The 14,236-nt window shown below is 44.2% G+C and overlaps 1 pseudogene; it reads left to right on the top strand.

The window, feature by feature from the left end:
- Positions 1-4,109: 4,109 nt before the first annotated feature.
- LOC129814519 (polyhomeotic-like protein 3) lies at positions 4,110-13,740 on the top strand (annotated as a pseudogene).
- Positions 13,741-14,236: the final 496 nt, after the last annotated feature.

Genomic DNA, 14,236 nt, shown 5'->3' with positions numbered 1-14,236 from the left:
GAATTACATTGTATATTGCCATTTCTACATATAATTTCAATTCTACAAAATATGTGGAAGTTGAAATGGAGTTATTGATATGAAAATCATATTTTGGAAATAGAGATTGGTATTATTTTTGCCATACAAAACTAGACCACGTTACAGTCATACAGAATCCACGATGATGCATGAATTACAGATACCAGCAGTTCTCTGTTCAACATCAGCATGATTTATGAAGTCTGGAAAACCTGTGGCCTCTTTTCCCGAGTCTTGTGTCACCTAGTGGACATACAAATACCTAGTATTGCAATACATACTACCAGTAAACCTTGACATTTTTTGTTTGTTGCATGTTGAATGATTTTGCTTGCATTAATTCTCAAACGCTCCCACAAAAAGACTAGACACAGAAATATTTGTATATAGGCTTACAAATAAGATACATTGGAGTCTTAGCCTATGGCATGCGCCTTGTGCACTCTCAATTGTGCAATGTATTTGTGAAAACAGGAGCACTTACTATTTTCTACTTCTAAAATAGAACCTTTTGATCTCTCCCAGAGCAGAAGAACACAATATCAGGTCATTAAAAACGACGATGTCTTGTAAATTTGACAGTCTGTATATCTCCTACTCTCAGTCTTCGTCATAGGTCTATAAAAACTGTCTGCGCTATTCCTGGACTAATCTAAATTGTTGCCATGGTAACATTTTTTGAGTCTGCAGAAGATAAATTGTGTGTGATTTGTTTTATATCATGGCAGCTATAGGGCTTAATTCTCAAAGCCTCTCTGGTCACACAGACAATATCCTATCGAGGACGTTAGTCTATTCTATGATGCACACCGATGGTGCAAAATACTAAATGGTGACTTGAGAGTAGACTGTTTCATTTATTAGGCTACACAGTTAGTTCAGCAATAAAGGATATGTTGTGTTAAATCATTTAATGTAGGCCTAATTTTATTAAAAAGGTGGGTAAGCAATAAAGATTTTAATGCATTTTGAGCAATTTCTTGATACAGTAGCCTATATAAATTAGAGGCATTTATTTGTGGTGATAATGGCTGTAAAAGCTTTGACTTTGTCTCCAAAATGAGAAAGACATTTTTTTCATGAACATTTCTTTTTACAGTAAAGACCTCTGCTCTGTTGTGGATGGTCCTCCCACACTGCAGGTGGTGCTGTGTCTAGGTTTTCATTCCGTCGGTTCTAATGCTTGACGCATTCAGAACATGATTGTGACAGTCTAAAACCATGGCCACTTCGCCACGGGTCAGGTCTCGTAACAAATCCAGCCAGGTAACAGCAGTGATAGGTGAACGGTTGTGCATGAATATATAGAGCTATTATAGGCAGCCATATAATTGGCCAAGGAACTAGATGATGATGCCCAAACTGAATATATTTTATGTAGACTAATAGATTACTTATAAAAGAATTGTTAGACGATTTTATTTTTGAAATAATAAATACATAAATAATCGTTATGATAAACTATACATGGGGCGTTCTAGAGCCTATGGTTGCCAGCACTGCACATGCAGCGATAAAAGGGATGACTGTAGCCCAATGCATGAATTACCCAAGTCTAGAAGTACATTCTGCACATGATTTAACAACAATTGTTCGAATAGATTTTAAGTTCCAAAATGGATTTGATGCATTGCTATCGCTGCATGAAAATGTGTCACCAGTCTGCTTTTCGTCAGTGCATGGTTGTGGCTATATGGGTTGGAATAATTTGTCTGTCCAGCAGAAGAGATCCTACACACAGGTGTGAAAAGGAAACATTGAGCTTCAGGAATTGGAACATACTTAATGTGTGTGGCAGGTAGCCTAGAGGCAGGTAGCCGAGCGTTGGGCCAGTTCCCGAAAGGTTGCTAGATTGAATCCCCGAGCTGACGAGGTAAAAATCTGTCGTTCTGCCCCTGAACAAGGCAGTTAACCCACTGTTCCTAGGCCGTCATTGTAAATAAGAATTTGTTCTTAACTGACTTGCCTAGTTAAACAAAGGTTAAATAAAGAATATCAGCAGTCTGTTGTGTCTCGAATGGTCCTTTTTAAGCAAACTGTTTGGAGCAAATTAAAGTAGGCCGCGGCTACTTTATTTACACAAAATTATGTGTAACATTTTTAAAACTAGGCCAGTTTGTGTGATTTTTAAAATACATTTTCTTTAAAATTTCCTTCCAACAATTCAAATGCTAAAAACTTTAATTCGGTAGGTTTATAAGGCTATATTTTTCTGATTCTTCCGGTCTTTTATGAACATGATAAATAGTGAGTAATCATCATGACATCAAATTGCAGTCTTTATCAAATACATTTCAGATCTGATTGCACTTTATTGCATATATTTTAGGCTATAGGCTATTGAATTCAGATTATTTGGAAATGGAAAATGTCAAGGTTATGTGGAGGCAAATCAGAGGGGGGGGCTCCCGAGATGCGCAGCAGTCTAAGGAACTGCATCTCAGTGCTAGAAGCGTCACTACAGAACCTGGTTCGACTGTATCACAACCGGCCGTGATAGGGAGTCCCATAGGGCGGCGCACAATTGGCCCAGCGTCATCCGGGTCAGGGAAGGGTTTGGTCCGGGGTTGACCGTCATTATAAAATAAGATTTTGTTCTTCTAACTGACTTGCCTCGATAACTAAAGGTAAAAAATATAAAAAAAATAATAAAAAGTTGTATATATTATTCAAAAAAATGTACTAAATTATTTATTTGAAAATTCAGCAGATCAAAGGGGAAAAGGCAAACCAACAATATGATTAGGCTGAGATAAGGTCGACCTCATTTTAATATGATTAGGCCGAGATAAGGTCGACCTCATTTTAATATGAATACGCCGAGATAAGGTCGACCTCATTTTAATATGAATAGGCCGAGATAAGGTCGACCTCATTTTAATATGAATAGGCCGAGATAAGGTCGACCTCATTTTAATATGAATAGGCCGAGATAAGGTCGACCTCATTTTAATATGAATAGGCCGAGATAAGGTCGACCTCATTTTAATATGAATAGGCCGAGATAAGGTCGACCTCATTTTAATATGATTAGGCCGAGATAAGGTCGACCTCATTTTAATATGAATAGGCCGAGATAAGGTCGACCTCATTTTAATATGATTAGGCCGAGATAAGGTTGACCTCATTTTAATATGAATAGGCCGAGATAAGGTCGACCTCATTTTAAAATGAATTGTCCGAGATAAGGTCGACCTCATTTTAGTAACATTACTCATTTATATAAGCCAATGTTTCTGATATTTGGGCTGGTCATTATCTTTCAATTAATGAAATAGGACAGTTGAAATGTCAAGTAGGCCTAATCACATACAACAATAGGCTACAGCTCGTCTTATTAAACAAACCTCATTCAAATAATATATTAAACTTTTGCTAAGATTTATTTATGACTGAGACAAATACTCTACCAGAGTCCGGGGGCATAGACAGCCTTCATATCCATATTTCTATCCATTCTTATTATTTTTGTGAGTACGTGTATTCCATTTGCGTATAGAAATGTACATTTATATTTTTCTTCAGGTTTTAAGAAATGATTCGGCAGAATGTGCGTACGGGACATAGGAACCCTTCACTTATCAATCTGTAGATTTATATCCGCATAGGCTATGGGGCAGACGGGGTGCGTGAGGAGAACTCTGTCTTGGTCTAGTCCAGCAATCCTCATCTCATCTGTTAGTTACAGCGATTATATGTCCAATCCGTCAAGTGTAGGCCGACATTCACTTTAGAACTTTATTCAAAAACAACCGGCTAAAAAATGTTGTCATTTAGATATGCATTTAGGATTCAATGTATTATATGAAGAGGCAATTTATGAGCTAAATTACAGTCCCTCTTTTCAGGGATACAGAAGAAGGGATTTTTTTTTTTTTTTTTACTGAACAAAGTATGCATCCATATATAAATGTTCTAGTTTCAAAATAATACATACCACATCATCAAATCATCATGTTTAGTTACAGAGGTGTTTCTGTTTGTTCTGTCCAGTTGGCCCATTGATATAGACAACAGTGTTACCAGAGTGATGGACTGACAAAGCCCTGAGGAGACAGAGGAGGAGGGAAGAGAAAGAGGAGAGACCAATGGGACTACTGTCACTGCACCACAGGAGTTACCACGGTTACCACCAATGCCATCACATCGGTGGTCATCACCATTACAAAGGCAGCCAGCAGCACCACACCCCCCCATGCAGCCATGCCCCTCCCACCTCTCTGGGCACCACCCCCACAGAGAGACAGGTTGTTCAGGTGAGAGAGGAGACAGGGAGCCAGAGAGGACAGGAAGCCAGAGGGGACAGGAAGCCAGGGAGGACAGGAAGCCAGAGGGGACAGGAAGCCAGAGGGGACAGCTTCCGTCAGTGTGTTAAATTAAACCACATCTGTATGTCAAGCAAAGTCTAGTTTTCTAAGCATAAGAGTAGTCTATGTTATCGTGACCAAACCCAGGTTGTCCACATGCCTGGAATCCAACCCGTTTCAGGCTGAGTTTAAGACGAGACATTAGTTCTGGGAGATAAAATTAGTCATCAGGTCTGGCGAGAGTAGTTCAGGTCTGTCTTATGTGGAAGTCACTGAATCACCCCCACTACACAATATGAGTAGTGTGTCTCTGCTGTGTCTCTCTATCGAGCAGGCCATTCACAGCAGGCCCCAGACCATGGCAGCTCAGTACCTGCAGCAGATGTACGCTGCCCAACAGCAATACGTCATGCTGCAGACAGCAGCCCTGCAACAGACACATCCATACAGTAACAGACAGTCCCCCACCTCACCCCCCTGCAGCCAACTGCATGGTGCCCCAGGTACCAGAATCACAATCTCAAACACCTATCTGCCTACCAATGCCTAGTGAGACCACCACAATTCTGTCTGTCTGTCTCCAGATCACCATCCCTGCCTCTCCAGGAACAGGCCAGCTGATTGGTTGTTCTGAGTTCCAGCTCCACCACATGCAGGATTACCCGGCAGGTCATGCTCCTGGGGACTGCCTCCTGTAACCAGGCCCAGATGGTACCTACCATCTCCCTCTTCCCCTAACAGTTTTGTTGCGCATGATAAATGATAAACGATCTACTTGCCCAAAGATCATAGGAAGTAAAAGAAGAGCTTCATTGTAAGCATGACAATTTCTCTTTTTCAACTGATGTTTTCCAACAATTTCTCTCTCACATTAGGAGTTTCTACTAACTTTTCCCTGCTTTTCTCTTTCTTCTTGGTGTCGTTTCCCTTTTTTCTCTTTCTTCCGCCTCTTCTGTCTGTCAGTTAATTCTGACCCCTGCGGCCACCGTGGCAGCAGTCTACTCTGACCTGCCTTATGCAGCTCCTCTCAACTCTCCGCCTCCCAGGTCAGCAACCACCAATAGGATCAAGGGTTAAAGGTGAAAAGGTTCAGAATGGCCAGGTTTTACATGCCTGGCAGGCTAGCTAGCCTGTCGTCAGAAAGCACGGCAGAAGTTCACATCTCACTATTACCGAGATGTCATTTATATAGCTGGATGACAAATACATTTAATACTATTTTTATATTTAAAAAAATGTAGGCCTATGTGATCACTGTAAGTCGCATTGGATAAAGGCATCTGCGGTATCTGACATGGCTAGATATGTGGACAGGTGGCATATATCTGACTTGGTATTTCATTGCTAGATGTGGACAAGTGGCATATATCTAACTTGGTATTTCATGGCTAGCCGTGGACAGGTGGCATATATTTGACTTGGTATTCCATGGCTAGACGTGTAGACAGGTGGTGTCACGTTCCTGACCTGGTTTCTGTTAGTTTGTTGTATGTGTTAGTTGGTCAGGACGTGAGTGTGGGTGGGCAGTCTATGTTTTCTGTTTCTATGTTGGTTTTGGGTGACCTGATATGGCTCTCAATTAGAGGTAGGTGTTTTTCATTTCCTCTGATTGAGAGTCATATTAAGGTAGGTGTGTTCACACTGTTTGTTGGTGGGTGATTGTCTCCTGTGTCAGTGTTTGTCGCACCATACGGGACTGTTCGGTTTGTTTGTACATCGTTCTTTTTGTGTAGTCTATTTTCCCTGTTCGTGCGTTCTTCGTGTTATATGTAAGTTCGTATAGTTCAGGTTTGTCTACATTTGTTTTGTTATTTTGTTAATTATTTCAAGTGGTTTTGTGTTTTTCCCGTCTTGTTTTATTAAAATTGTCATCACAACCCGCTGCGCCTTGGTCGAATCACTACTCCTCCTCTTCGGTTGTAGAGGAGGAGGAATACCGTTACAGGTGGAATATATTTGACTTGGTATTTCATGGCTAGATGTGGACAGGTGATATATATATATCTGACTTGGTATTTCATGGCTAGATGTGGACAGGTGGTATATATTTGACTTGGTATTTCATAGGTAGACGTGTAGACAGGTGGAATATATTTGACTTGGTATTTCATAGCTAGACGTGTAGACAGGTGGAATATATTTGACTTGGTATTTCATGGCTAGATGTGGACAGGTGGTATATATTTGACTTGGTATTTCATAGCTAGACGTGTAGACAGGTGGAATATATTTGACTTGGTATTTCATAGCTAGACGTGTAGACAGGTGGAATATATTTGACTTGGTATTTCATGGCTAGACGTGTGGACAGGTGGCATATATTTGACTTGGTATTTTATGGCTAGACGTGTGGTATATATTTGACTTGGTATTTCATGGCTAGACGTGTGGACAGGTGGTATATATCTATATCTGACAGATGTAGAAAATCCAGCAGGCATCCATGCAATCGCCATAGACAAACATTGGCAGTAGAATGGCTTTACTATAGAGCTCAGTGACTTTTAACATGGCCACTTCATAGGCCACCTTTCAAACAAGTCAGTTCATCAAATTACTGCCCTGCTAGAGCTGCCCTGGTCAACTGTAAGTGCTGTTATTGTGAAGTGGAAACATCTAGGAGCAAAAACGGCTCAGCCGCAAAGTGGTAGGCTACACAGGTTCACAAAACGGGACAGCCGAGTGCTGAAGAGTGTAAAAATCGCCTGACCTTGGTTGCAACCGAATTACAAACTGCCTCTGGAAGCAACGTCAACAAAATAACTGTTCGCCGAGAGCTTCATGAAATGGGTTTCCATGGCCGAGCAGCCGAAACACAAGCCTAAGATCACCATGGGCAATGCAAGTGTTGACTGGAGTGGTGTAAAGCTCGCCACCATTGGACTCTGGAGCAGTGGAAACTCGTTCTCTGGAGTGATGAATCACGCTTCACTATCTGGCAGCCCGACGGCCGAATCTGGGTTAGGCGGATGCCAGGAGAACGCTACCTGCCCCAATGCATAGTGCCAACTGTAAAGTTTGATGGAGGAAGAATAATGGTCTGGGGCTGTTTTTCATGGTTCAGGACCCTTAGTTCCAGTGAAGGGAAATCTTAATGCTACAGCATACAGTGACATTCTAGATGATTCTGTGCTTCCAACATTGTGGGAAAAGTTTGGGGAAGGCCCTTTCATGTTTCAGCATGACAATGCCCCCATGCACAAAGCGAAGTCCATACAGAAATGGTTTGTCGAGATCGGTGTGGAAGAAATTATGCAATCTGGTTTCCGAGCTGGTCATGGGTGCACCTCAGCCATGCTCAAGGTCCTAAACAATATCATAACCGCCATCGATAAAAGACAGTACTGTGCCGCCGTCTTCTATCGACCTGGCCAAGGCTTTCGACTCTGTCAATCACCACATTCTTATCGACAGACTCAATAGCCTTGGTTTCACAAATGACTGCCTCGCCTGGTTCACCAACTACTTCTCAGATAGAGTTCAGTGTGTCGGCCTCCCGGGTGGCGCAGTGGTCTAGGGCACTGCATAGCAGTGCTAACTGCGCCACCAGAGTCTCTGGGTTCGCCCCCAGGCTCTGTCGCAGCCGGCCGCGACCGGGAGGTCCGTGGGGCGACGCACAATTGGGCTAGCGTCGTCCGGGTTGGGGAGGGTTTGGCCGGTAGGGATTTCCTTGTCTCATCGCGCTCCAGCGACTCCTGTGGCGGGCTGGGCGCAGTGCGCGCTAACCAAGGGGGCCAGGTGCACGGTGTTTCCTCCGACACATTGGTGCGGCTGGCTTCCGGGTTGGAGGCGCGCTGTGTTAAAGAAGCAGTGCGGCTTGGTTGGGTTGTGCCTCGGAGGACGCATAGCTTTCGACCTTCGTCTCTCCCGAGCCCGTACGGGAGTTGTAGCGATGAGACAAGATAGTAATTACTAGCGATTGGATACCACGAAAATTGGGGGGAAAAGGGGATAAAAAAAATATATATTAAAAAAAATATATATATAAAAAAAAAAGTTCAGTGTGTCAAATTGGAGGGCCTGTTGTCCGGACCTCTGGCAGTCTCTATGGGGGTGCCACAGGGTTCAATTCTCGACTCTTTTCTCTGTATATATCAATGTTGTCACTCTTGCTGCTGGTGATTCTCTGATCCACCTCTATGCAGACGACACCATTCTGTCTACATCTGGCCTTTCTTTGGACACTGTGTTAACAAACCTCCAAACGAGCCTCAATTCCATACAACACTCCTTCCGTGGCCTCCAACTGCTTTTAAATACTAGTAAAACTAAATGCATGCTCTTCAACCGATCGCTTCCTGCACCTGCCCGCCCGCCTAGCATCACTACTCTGGACGGTCCTGACTTAGAATATGTGGACAACTACAAATACCTCGGTGTCTGGTTAGACTGTAAACTCTCCTTCCAGACTCACATTAAGGATCTCCAATCCAAAATTAAATCTAGAATTGGCTCCCTATTTCCCAAGAAAGCCTCCTTCACTCATGCTGCTAAACATACCCTCGTAAAACTGACTATCCTACCAATCCTTGACTTGGGCGATGTCATTTACAAAATAGCCTCCAACACTCTACTCAGCAAATTGGATATAGTCTATCACAGTGCCATCCATTTTGTCACCAAAGTCCCATATACTACCCACCCCTGCAACCTGCATGCTCTCGTTGGCTGTCTTTGGTAGGTAAAGCCCCGCCTTATCTCAGCTCACTGGTCACCATAGCAACACCCACCCGTAGCACGCGCTCCAGCAGGAATATCTCACTGGTCACCCCCAAAGCCAATTCCCCCTCTGGCCGCCTTTCCTTCCAGTTCTCTGCTGCCAATGACTGGAACGAATTTCAAAAATCACTGAAGCGGGAGTCTTATATCTCCCTCTCTAACTTTAATCATCAGCTGTCAGAGCAGCTTACAAACAACAAAAAAATACAATTATAACATAACTCAAACGGAAGGAATTTGCATTTTGGCGCAGTCCAGGTAGTGCTGAGGGGGATAGCTGTACACTGTACCTGTACACAGCCCATCTGTAAATAGCACACTACCTCATCCCCATATTGTTTTTCTTTTTTTGTTGCTCTTTTGTACCCCAGTATCTCTACTTGCACATCATCTGCATATCTATCACTCCAGTGTTAATGCTAAATTGTAATTATTTCACCTCTATGGCCTATTTATTGCCTTACCTCCCTAATCTTACTCCATTTGCACACACTGTACATAGACTTTTCTCTTATGTTATTGACTTTACGTTTGTTTATCCCATGTGTAACTCTGTGTTGTTGTTTTTGTCACACTGCTTTGCTTTATCTTGGCCAGGTCGCAGTTGTAAATGAGAACTTGTTCTCAACCTGGTAAAATAAAGGTGAAATATATATATATTTTTTTAATTGACTGGCGTGCACAGAGCTTTGACCTCAACCCCATCGAACACATTTGGGATGAATTGGAAGGCCGACTGCTAGCCAGGCCTAATCGCCCAACATCAGTGCCCAACCTCACTAATGCTCTTTTATTTATTTATTTATTTTACCGTTATTTTACCAGGTAAGTTGACTGAGAACACGTTCTCATTTGCAGCAACGACCTGGGGAATAGTTACAGGGGAGAGGAGGGGGATGAATGAGCCAATTGTAAACTGGTGATGATTAGGTAGCCATGATGGTTTGAGGGCCAGATTGGGAATTTAGCCAGGACACTGGGGTTAACACCCCTACTCTTACGATAAGTGCAATGGGATCTTTAATGACCTCAGAGAGTCAGGACACCCATTTAACATCCCATCCGAAAGACAGCACCCTACACAGGGCAGTGTCCCCAATCACTGCCCTGGGGCATTGGGATATTTTTTTAGACCAGAGGAAAGAGTGCCTCCTACTGGCCCTCCAACACCACTTCCAGCAGCATCTGGTCTCCCATCCAGGGACTGACCAGGACCAACCCTGCTTAGCTTCAGAAGCAAGCCAGCAGTAGTATGCAGGGTGGTATGCTGCTCATTCAGCCACTCTTGTGGCTGAATGAAAGCAAGTCCCCACAGCAATGTTCCAACATCTAGTGGAAAGCCTTCCCATAAGAGTGGAGGCTGTTATAGCAGCAAAGGGGGGACCAACTCCATATTAATGCCCATGATTTTGGAATGAGATGTTCAACGAGCAGGTGTCCACATACTTTTGGTCGTGTAGTCAATATATCAGGAACAGTAGAGGCCCCAATGTGGAGCCCTGAGGGACACCATACCCACATATATGATATCCAGTACCTGCTCAAAGACATTGGATGTATGTAAGTAATATTTACCTATAACGCGTGTGTCTTCTCTCCTCTCTTAGGTCCAGAGCCTGGCTGTGCGGTCCCACCTCCCACGGGGCTTTGGCCACTGGCCAGAGTGTCCTGTCGCATCGGTCCTCCCGGCCCCAGGCCCATGTGCTGGTCAGCTCATTGCCCAAGATGTCCCTCTGTCCCCTGAGGTCCAGCTAGCAGTCTGACCCCTCGACAGACACCCCTGGAGCCAAGACCCAACCGGCCGACGTCACTCGGCTAACATCAGCAAACCAGCTTATCGCGCCTGGTGAGTCAGTCACCATGGTTATAACTGTTGTGCTCTATTGGATTGAATCAATGTTAGGCAGTACTGGTCCTGAGGATCCACAGGTCGTGCAGGGTTTTGTTCCAGTGCAGGGTTTAGTGTGGGTTTGTTACACGTATCCAACCCCTCATGTCTGTTCACATGGTTTTATTGCCATTCCAGCATTGTACACTCCTGTCCAATCCCATGCATTGGTCAAGAACCAGCTGCACTGTCCTCCCAGTCACAAGGGGGCTCCCCATCAGCACATCATTCAGCAGACCACTGCAGGATCCCACTGGCAGCTGCACCCCATCGCCCTGGCTTCCCCCTTTCCCCCTAACTCTGACGAGTTAGTCGTCAGAGAGGCCCTGTAGCCGTTCCTCCCGGTACCATTCCCGGTATGTTCCCTGGTGGAAGCTCCACAGTGTACACTACAGGAGCACACTACTACTGGTCACAAAAGGCATGGATAGTAGCCTGGTCGTCACCCGTTCACAGTGTACTGCACAGTGGTGGAAAAAGTACCCAATTATCATACTTGAGTAAAAGTAAAAATACCTTCATAAAAAAATGACTCAAGTAAAAGTGAAAGTCACCCAGTAAAATATTACTTGAGTAAAAGTCTAAAAGTATTTGGTTTTAAATATACTTAAATATACTTAAGTATCAAAATTAAATGTATAAATTATTTCAAATTCCTTATAATAAACACTTCCGGCCTTGTCCTACTCCCCAAAGGCATGGATAGTAACCTAATAGTCACCATCCTCTAACACCCTTCTTCACTGAATGGTGGATTGTGCATTCAACCCCGAGTCAATCTTGGACAGTAGTAGAACACTGCATCTTGAAGCCCCAACCACAACCCCCCCCATATATCAAACGTCCTCTTGACCAAGCAGTCTGCTCTCCTACTGGTTGTTGGTTAACATGTTGTTCAGCCCTCCATAGCAGTATGTTGTTATGTAAACCAGTCATAGATTCAGTGGTGTGTTCCTTCCTGCCTCAGGTGGGCCGTTCGTCTTTAGGGGCAGAGCAGCAGACCACGCTTCCTGAAGCCTGGGAGGTGAGAACCAATGGGGACCTGGCTCCTGAGATGAGACCCAATGGGGGTCTAGCATCTGAGATGAGAACCAATAGGGGTGGAGAGCTAGAGAGCCTGGTTGATGCTGAGCAGCCAGACAACTCCAGTGACTCAGACATGAGTGATGATGAGGATGATATCCTCACCCTGGACGGTGTGTGTGGTGTGTGAATACCTGCGAGCATGCGAGTGTGTCCATCCGTCCATGTGTCTGTCCATCCTAACAGTGTGTCCTCTCCTGCTGTACTGTAGAGCCTGATGCTGAGGGCCTGGTAGACATGCTGTAGTGTGAGTTCTGTGGGAAGAGAGACTACGTTCACACCTTCCTCCGATCCAAACGATTCTGCTCCTTGACCTGTGTCAGGTCAGTTCAGTTTTCCTCATAGGGCTGCACAATACCAGTAACTTTCACAAAATTCCCAGGTTTTCCAGAAATCCCAGTTGGAAGATTCCTGGACTTCCTGGTTATTCCCTCCTGATTCCAGGAATCTTCCAACAAAAGAAATATGAAAAATTAAAAGGTACTGTGAAAGTTACCCAAATTCACCCAAACACTATTCCCCAACCCAGATGAAGCCCCTGGAATCCATATGTGGACTTGTACCCAAAAGCCATATGTACTTTTTCCCATCCAGGATCAAGGGGAATTCAAGAGACCCAGACTACAATTCTTGTAATGTTTTTGTGTTCAGTGGAATATCTCTCCTGGATGGCTAAACTCCAGAAACCATACACAGACCTCAACCTTCCATCTTTCTGTTCCTCCGACTGTCTCTCTCTCTCCCTCCATTCTGTCAGGTTCAATGTGAGCTGTACTAAGCATCTGAGCGAGTTGAAGGTGGACAAGGCCAGTCATTGGGGCCACAGGTCGATGGGCAGGAGAGGACGACCCCCGGGGAGGATCAACGGGGGCTCCAGAGAACACTTCCTCCTTAGACAGGTCCGAAGTCACAGCCTGTCCGTACATTTAGCCAACTCCTATGATCATTGATAATGCCAATCATGGTAAGACAGCTGGCAAAACAGCACAAACAAATCTGGAACGAGGCTAGATCAGTTAGACAGACGTGATAAACAAATGTGCAATTATCTGATCTACCTATGAAACCCCAAACTGTTGTCCCTCTAAAGCATTATATGGGGAAATGTCTGATCGTGATCATGTTGTTACTTCCACTGCAGATGAAGTGGCCCTACGGCTCTGATGAGGCCCAGAGAAGGTTGAGGGGAGAGGGGGAAGAGGAGGAAGAAGAGCCCCCTGTCCCCATGATCACCAGGCTGCATCGGCATGAAAAGAGGGAGAGAAGAGAGGGTGACAGAGAGAGGGAGAGAGCAGGGAGGAGAGAGACGTTCAGTCCCTCTTATGGACAGATCACAGGAAAAGACTGTAGTGAAAATCCAACACAGTGGAGTGTGGAACAAGTCTGCTCCAGATCAACTCTCTACCAGGTATCTTTATGGCTTCACTTGGGATTCAAAGCTGCTTGAACCAATACTGTAATGGATGCACATATCTTATACAATATGCCTGGGGCCATGAGTTTTTCCCTCTCAGGTCACAACTCCTCTCTCTCCACCTTCCTCATTTGTCCCCCCTCTCCTCCACTAGGTAGGCGGGACATATCCAACGAGTTACGTTCCCAGGAGATTGACAGCCAGGCCCTCCTATTGCTGACAGAGAACCACTTGATGACAGCTATGAATATCAAAACTAGGCCCCGCCCTCAAACTGTGCCCACATCAAATCTCTAAAGCAACCATGAGCACAGGAAATTAGCATCTCAAATGGCACCCTATTCCCTATATAGTACATTACTGTTGACCAGGGCTCTATCCAGGGTGCCATTTGGTATGCGAACGAGAGGACAACCCTTATTGGACTTTAAAGACATTGGATTCCAGGAGGATTTGAGACACACACATACTCACTCTCCGGCTTTCAACTCAGTGAGAAGCAGCTAATTAACTGTTTTTCATCAGTGTCTCACCATAGTGATTGTAGCAATATGGCTAAAGGTGGCATTTTCTGTGTATTACATTCAAAGCACTGTACATGCTGTTTAAACTTAAAGAATTATATTGAAATGTTTTGCCAAAATGTTGGTAGTCTCTGAAGGCTGTTTTCCAAGCCTGAGAGGAGTTGGTATTTTACAATGACACAGATTGACTGGAGTTGCATGAGTAAATCCACCAACACCTGTAGCATAGCAACCAGAAAGTGCCTTGTGAATTCCATGATTGATGAGACATTAGACAAGC

Source organism: Salvelinus fontinalis, chromosome 17, assembly GCF_029448725.1.
Source record: "Salvelinus fontinalis isolate EN_2023a chromosome 17, ASM2944872v1, whole genome shotgun sequence".
Classification (NCBI taxonomy): domain Eukaryota; kingdom Metazoa; phylum Chordata; class Actinopteri; order Salmoniformes; family Salmonidae; genus Salvelinus; species Salvelinus fontinalis.
The sequence above is the reverse complement of the archived record's forward strand: the minus strand, read 5'-3'. Positions and strand labels throughout refer to the sequence as shown.